This window comes from Apis dorsata, unplaced genomic scaffold, assembly GCF_000469605.1.
Source record: "Apis dorsata unplaced genomic scaffold, Apis dorsata 1.3 scaffold_142, whole genome shotgun sequence".
In the NCBI taxonomy this organism is placed as follows: Eukaryota; Metazoa; Arthropoda; class Insecta; order Hymenoptera; family Apidae; genus Apis; species Apis dorsata.
In genome coordinates, this window is record NW_006263433.1 from 703,757 (window position 1) to 711,765 (window position 8,009).

At 39.3% G+C, this 8,009-nt stretch overlaps 1 long non-coding RNA gene across 1 annotated transcript in view; it reads right to left on the reverse strand.

The window, feature by feature from the left end:
- LOC116185272 overlaps positions 1–1,129 on the reverse strand; it is a 13,244-nt gene extending 12,115 nt beyond the window's left edge. Inside the window, exon 1 of the long non-coding RNA XR_004150078.1 lies at positions 1,098–1,129. This is a non-coding gene — a long non-coding RNA (uncharacterized LOC116185272). The remainder of the gene's footprint in view (positions 1–1,097) is intronic.
- Positions 1,130–8,009: the final 6,880 nt, after the last annotated feature.

Here is an 8,009-nt window from a genome sequence, read left to right on the forward strand (position 1 = left end):
TGAGAGGAGGGATAAGGACGGAATAAGAGAGAGGAATGGCGCGATGATAGACGGCCGGCAAAGACAAACGAGAGATGGGTGGCGCGTTATCGGATAATTTTCGTGGATTCCTGCGGTAAACTGGCGAGATGATGGATCGACTTGCAGAGTGGTGGAAGATCGGTAATGTGTGAAATTTTTGAAAGGCATGCTAAGCGCGATCTCGCGCTCGACCGTGCGTGCACCACGTTAGGTACACACGTTGCTCCAACAATTTATGATCTTCCATCCCCTTCTCTCTCTCTCTATGCATATTCCTTTACCTCCCTGCATAATTCGATTCTTCGAATTTTCTTGCTTCTTCTACTCCCCGTGTAACAGATCTTTTTCTTTTTTTTCTTCTTATTACAATAGATTGATGTTTAATCGACCAGTAGACTGTTTATACGTTTATAAAATAATAACAAAAGGTGGTACACGATTGTATTCGAGATAAATAAGTTTAAGTTAAGCTTTAATCAAGTGGAATTAATTTAAGTGAATGTTTGTTAAAATTTGAATCGAATAATTAGAATCGATATATATTTAATTAATTAAATTATAGTATATTAAAATTTAAATAGTAAACGCTGTGAATTTGTTATTTATTGAAAATTATTTGTTCTCGATAATTCTTCACTTCTCCCTCTTACGTTTACCTTCAATTGAATTTTGATCTCAATATTTACGCAATTACGCAACTCCGCCAATCTTTCGCTTAAACCCTTTCTCGCTCATCCTCCCCCCCTCTCTCTTACCAGCGAATCTATCCCATCTTCCGTGGGATAGCGGCAACTCTCGAAATCGCGTCAGCATTTAGCCAGCAGTATATTAGGCGAAATACAAGCGGGTATCCTCTCACGGGCCATTACTGTTACCTTTGATCATCGCATGACCGGAGAGTGGTTAACGCTGCGTCATCAGAGCATGAATTTCTCTCTATCTGCCCGGTATAATTTACAATCCGTGCCGGGTTCCTCGCCCGCTGGAAACGTCCGAAACCTCCTCCTTCCACCTTGACTCCACGAAATCATCCCGTCCTTCCGTCGTTATCGGTATCGCGCTTTCATTTTTCAAACACTTCCTCTCTCTCTCTCTCTCTATCTCTCTGAAAAAGAATTCTCGAATTTATTCGCGAGTCGTAAAGTTGTGAATAATTATTAAGATTCGAAAAAAAGAAAGAGAAGGAAAATTATCGAGATCGTTCGTCCTAAAAGAATGGAGTAAAATATATCCGAAAAGAAAATTTGGAAAATCGAGGATATTATATTTTGCAGATCTTGCCTTCTTATTGCTACAACATGATTACACGAAAATTATCATTGATAAATTAATTCCATTGTTCCAACATCTTCGAACATCTTTTACTTGTAACGTTTCGTTAAGCTCGATCGTCCATTAACACATTTAATAAAAAAGAATCCTTTCTTCCAACTTGACGTCTAGTTGAAGAGATATATATTTTTTCCACGACTCTTCGAAAAGAAAAAAGGAAAAGAAAGAAAAAGAAAATCGGGGGGGTGCAACGCTGACTTATCGGAGCGCCAATGTCTCCAGATAGGAACAAGCGTTTTATAGGAGGCACGGTGTGTTTCGTGGCAGCCGCCTGTTGCATGCTGGCGTACACTGACGTCATTTCCACCACCGGCCGCTGCACGCCCGTAGTGGGGTTGAAACTGACTGAGTCAGGGGCGTTGATGGTAGTGGGGGGAGGGGAGGGGGGCGAAAAGGGGAATGTAACGCTCCGGAGGGCGTGCTTGACAAAGGCGTGGTTACCGTGTCCCCACCCAACAATAAACAACCAACTCTGACGTTAATTTGTTTGTTTTATCCCTCTCTGCCCGCTCTTTCCCTCCCCTGCTCGCGCTTCCCTTCCTTCTCGCGCTCTCTGCGCGCCGTGGCGCCCTGCCTTGTGCCTTTCACCTGTCCTCCTCCCCATCCTCCTCCTCCCCCTCCTCCTCCTCCTCCTCCTCCTCTCCACAGCGCTAAGCACCGCGCGCTGAGTAAAAATTTATCAAAACGCTCGTGAAATTGTGTTAACTCGACAGAGTTGCTGGAGGAGTTGCAGTTGGAGGAGAGGTTGTAATCGGTTGTAATTGGAACGTTTGAATGGAGGAAGCAGGTCAGCGGGGGAGGGGTGAATGGGAGAGGATCGATGGATTTTGAGGATTTTGGATTGGATTGGGCCAAGTGGTAAGGAGAATTGCGAGAATCGAGTATTTTAATTTCTAGCTTAATTGTGCTGGTACTTGGAATTAAGGGGATGGATCAAAAGATCGCTTTTTGAATAATTGGTAACCGAGTGGAAAGTTTTTTAAGCGAGTTAATAAAATTCATCCTTTCATATATTCTAGTAGGAAAGAAATACACGCATTTTCAGACCCGTGAAATTTTATTTTATTTACTTCAAGTGCTTGCCAAAAAGTTGTGAAGAATTATTAATCCGTCTATCGTTAAGAATTTTTTTTTCTTGCGTGGATACTTTTGGAATCTGGAAACTCAAGAAACTCGGTTAACATAGTTCAAGTTATGGAAGTTTTCAAATACTCTGGATATATCGTAAATTTGAAATTCTCTGGAAGAGTCATTTTTCGGAAAATGGACACTTGACGTCGAGAGCGAAAGTTACTTTTGAACAGTCACTTTTCACTTACTACAAAAATGTATTCTCCAAATGTTTTCCCCTCTTCGATACGTACTCGAAAAAGGAGAAAGAGAGAAATTAAAAACTTTAATATTTATTGTTGAATATGTTGAAAAGAGATTTGTTGAAGAAAAAAACACTTACATAATCTCTTATCAATTTTTCGATACTATATCGATACAATATATCAAGCATAGAAAATATTTTTGTCAATTTACGATTCATCAATGCGTAATTAACCTCGTTATCGAGATACGCACCTATACATATATTTGCACTCGATCACGGGAAAGTGGCGCACATTTGCAAATATTTTACCGAATAATAATTCATCGCGCATGGATAATCATTACATATACAAAATATTCGTTCTTCATTTAAAATCTAAATCTTGCGTTAACTCGAAACTTCTCTCTTATCTCTAAAAAAGAAAGAAAGGAAAAAAGCACGAGGTCAGAGGAAAAGGAAGGAAGGAAGGAAGGTGTGACTAATCCGCGTCCAACGTCGAAATATTATCCTACGGTGATGCAGATCCACCCTAGATATGAAATTCGTTAGAATCGATCTTAGCCGAGCGGCGGAGGGATGCTCGGAAACGGGGAACGACTTGACCTTGGCTGGATTCACGCGTAGCTGAGCTAACGCAAAATCGAAACGCGTTACTTCCACAGCGTGGATCTCCTAAAGCTGGCTTCACATCGTGACTTGCAGCCTCCTTACAGCCTCCGCCGGCCTACGCGAATATCGAAGGCAAGCCTCTTAAAAACTTAAAACTCGCACCCCACATTTTCTGCTGCTTTCCGATTTTTCTTTTTCGTTTCTTCCAAATTTTTTTCGGTTATAAATCGTCTGCGAGGTTTTGGATTTGTACTCGAAATGAGGACGGATTTCGATCGAGTATATATTTTTTATTGCAGGACAAAGGATAGGAGAGGAAAATAATTTTGGAATGGATTGAAAACAATTTTTTTATCTCTCGATGTTATACAATTTTATCGTGTGATATTGACTATTACTCGAGGAAAATATTTCAGAGATAAAAGTCACCTGGTTACACAGGTGTATTATTAAGGAAAGAATCTGAAGTCAAAAAGTTGAACGATTCTTATCTAAATTAAAAACCTTGCTTCAAACTCGTTTACGATCGATATTTAAAATTGGATAATTGCAAAAGATATATTTTTACATCTTAGAAATTATTTCTATTAAAAATTATATTACCAAGAAAAAAAATCACTCGCTTGAAGAAGAAAAAGAGAAGAGAAAAAAAAAGCCTCATCGATCTCGTCCTTCACGAGTCACTTGATTTTATTTGATCTAATTTGCGCGCAAGCGACGGAACAGTTGGTCATTGCTCCACTAATGATTCTGCTAAAATACACACAACGTAACGTAAAAGCTGCTTCTATCTCATTAAAAAAATAAAAATATTTTCTTACCAAAAACTCTATTAAATTGTAACAATTTTAATAAATTATCATTTGTCAATTTGTAAATACAAAATAAACAAATTTAAATTTCATTATAAATGTTTCTTTCAATTTTTTCTTCTCTTTTCTCTTTTCAATTACGTTTTTATTTTTATCCAATGCAAGATTAAATTGCTTAAAAAAAAGTCCTTAATAAAATAAAAAAAAAATCCTTAATAAATAAGTTTACCGTCAAATACAAACGGGGACAGTTTGTGTGGAAAACAGAGAAGAATCTTCGAGGCTTGCGTATTCGAGACGTCGAACAGAAGAAGAAGAATCCATTTCTAACGCTTTATACGCGAGGTGTTTCGTGTGAAACGAGCTTGTTTCTTAGCAAAAGGGAGGATCTAAACGCGCGCGCCACTGACAGGGGTTGATGCAGTTATTCCTTTCCCCACCGGGCCACCCCTCGTCGCGAAGCGGCTCGCGGGGTAGGCTGTGTGGGAGCTTGTGACAGAAGAAGAGAGGGTGACTCACCCCCTGCGTGCGCTGCGTACTTTCAAGTGCATAGCACCCACAACCGAGCCACGCGTGACTAGACACCGTTTTCAAGCAAAGGGGGCCACTGGAAATTAGATTTTAATACGTTCACGGTGCCTTCCTTTGCGGAACTCCAAGGTGAGATAATGAGACTGGTGTAAACGTGCTCGTGACGACGAATTTGAGACATTTGAGGGGAGATCGGGTTTCAAGATTATTATATTTATGTAACGAACGACGATAGAATAAATCAACCAAGAATTGGAATTGAATTGAATGCGATAATAATGATGATCGGCGGAAATGCGTTTGCTTATTAATCGATTAATATTCGAATTTGTATTTTAAGTTTCTTTCCTCCATTGCTTGTTTGTCTCTTTACTTAAGAATTAATAAGAATTTTAAAGAAGTGGGAAGGTGGAATTTCAGTAGTAAATCTACAAGAGAAATCGCATTCTGACTCTCGAATTCTGCGCTCCGAACGACCCATCTATTTCACAAATATCGAATAATCCAATCTCGATATATCGAAGCGAAATCCAACTTTCGAATCGTTGATTCTCTCGCAAAATAATGTATGTTCTCCGAGGAAAAAGACGAAGCCAAAGAGGCAAAGAGAAAGGTTTCAAGAGAAGCGAGCGAAAAAAGAAAAATGCGACGGAAAAAAGTAACGATCTCGGCCCATGAAAGTAATTCGAAGGTGGACACCGAGGCGTGCAAGCAGGCAGTCGGTCTCCATCTGGCGCGAACTTATCGCACGTACCCCTTTTCGCCGGGCTGCGTGATTCGGGGTTGAGCGCATGCGCTCCGCTACAACACGCGCCCTCCGATGAGCCTTCCGCACGGTTGAGCATTTCCACCATTCAGAATCGATGATGTCACGAAGCGGAGCCAGCATCCCCACCGTTCCATACAGAGGAGGGTGGTGGTGGCAACGTTGCCCTCCGCCCATTGGTCCAACGTACTCGACGTACCAACACGAATCGCCGGGTCGCGAGCACGACCCAACGAGAGTCCGCAAGTCGTTGCGTGCCAGTCCGTGCGTGTGCTTTACCTAATAATATTTCCACGGCCAGCAGTGCCCGCTAGTGCTCACCGCCGCTTCTCTCTCGTCTTTTCCCGGCTTCTTGGTCTCTCGCCCTTTCTCGTTCGCTCTTCCATCTCTCTCTCTCTCTTTCTCTCTTTCTCTCTCTCTCTCTGTCTCATTTTCTATCTGTCTGTCTTTCTCTCTCTCTCTCTCTCTATCTCTCGCTTTCGTTTTATCCCGCTCTGTCGCTACTGTCTTTGTCTCGCTCACGACCGTTCTATAACCCCCGTGTGTGGAGGTTCGCACGGGGGTCTCTTCACAGAGAGAGAGCCAAGAAAGCAGAAGAATCACGCTGCAGAGCAGCACGTGTGCTGCGCTCGTACGGATCGTACGAGCCACCCCCGTATATTACATATTTCTGCGTGCACGTTCAGAGATCCAGGTTCCAGGTTGGATTTTGGTCGCGAACGATCAATTCCTCGCGATATATCGAAAAGGAGAGAGCACGGTCTCGATAATCGATATATATCTCGATTCGATATTCTTCGTCTTGGATCGAATCGATTCGATCTGTGGAGAAAAGTGCATATGGGGAACGCGATCTATTTGGAATCATCAACGATCGATAAATACACGTAATATTCGGAAATAAGCTGAATATCGATCTCGCCGGTTAGAGAGGTCGATCGATCGATCTTCGTACTATCTCGGTTTGTTTCGATCCGGTGTTGTTCGTTGAGAGGAAAAGTTGCGTGCGGGATTTTGTAACAGTGTTTGGGACACGTGAGAGTGGACTGTAGCAGTCTGAACATCACGCCGTCACGTGCTTTCGTGAAAATTGTATCAAAGTGCACCATCGTGTGACGATACCACGTTGCCTATTCCGGATTCATCGTGCTACTCTCTGAGAACGGTGATTGGGAGGACAGCGTCGGCCGACGGCAGCTTTTGGTATGTAATCACGTGACTTTGTTATTATTGAATTTATGTATTATTTAACAATTTTCCTGCAATTCTACGCGAAAAGATTGATTGATATTTACGTAATGTGTATTGATACAGTAAAAAGTTCGTTGGTAAAGATGTTTTAAAAATCGAACGTGAAGTTCGATGATTAGGTTAGGTTTTATCATTTATGAATAATCGAGAATTTCGTAGAGTTCGTTGTATCATGTTCGTTGTTAATTATGTAATTTTTGCTTAGATTTGTTCGTTGGATTATCTTTTTGCGATTTGAGAAAGATGTTTTATAAATAATCTAATTTGGAACTTTTAAAAATACGAAGTATACGAAGAACGAACGTACGAAAGTATGAAGTGTATCGATTATTTCAATGATATGTATTCTGTGATACCTAAATCCTTTGAATAACATCTTTTATGAAATTAATGTTACATATATTTTTTGATATTACTTCACTATTACAAGATCTAAGAAAAAAATATTAAAATATTTATCGATAAATTGCGATGTTTTTCACGTTATATAATACTTTAATTCTTGAACGTTGAGAAAATCGAAAAAATTGACATCGAAGTTTTTTGCGATTTTTTTAGAGAAATACCAACAAACAAAATTTACATTAAAATCAGGATTCTCTTATGTTCATATCCAATAATCAATTATCATAGAAAATTATTTGATTCAGATCATTAATGTTGAATCGAGAAATTATTAATTGATCGAGCAATAAAAACCCGAGTTAATTGCTTTATTACTCTTGAGAAGTAGGTATTAATTCAGTTGATTGAATTTTCAACCTTATTCAAAAGTAACTAATGAGAGGAAATCTTCTTCTACTTAGGTTAACACGATTTTGCAATAATTTACTTTTGAAACAGATTATTGATTCTCGATATAAAATACTTTTTTTTTTAAATAATAAAAATAAATATTTCTTCAATTAGAATATATATATATATATTTTTTGACGATTAAATATTCTACGTATAAAAAATCATATCTTTAAAAATATATTATTAATTAATTCATATTCAGAAACAGCTTCGTTGCTAAACGATTTTTTCTCTTTCTCTCTCTCTCGTTATATCACTCTTCAATAATATTACGATATCAAAACAATATTCGATACGCAACGTTTAAAATAATTAAAAATCCACGCGATCTGATTTTTTCAATGTAGTATATGATCAATGTAGTATACAAATCCATTTCCTAACACGTTAATCCGAATCCGGTATTATGCGAAAAGAAAAACCGTCTCTTCTTTCCAGATTATCCATTTTATCATTCGTTTTCATCGTTTAAACGATATCTCTCGTTCGCATCAAAAGCGGCATGTTCTCCTGCGTAATCGGTTTTCGAGAAACGCGACTCTCTCTTTCTCTCTCTCTCTCTCTCTCTCTC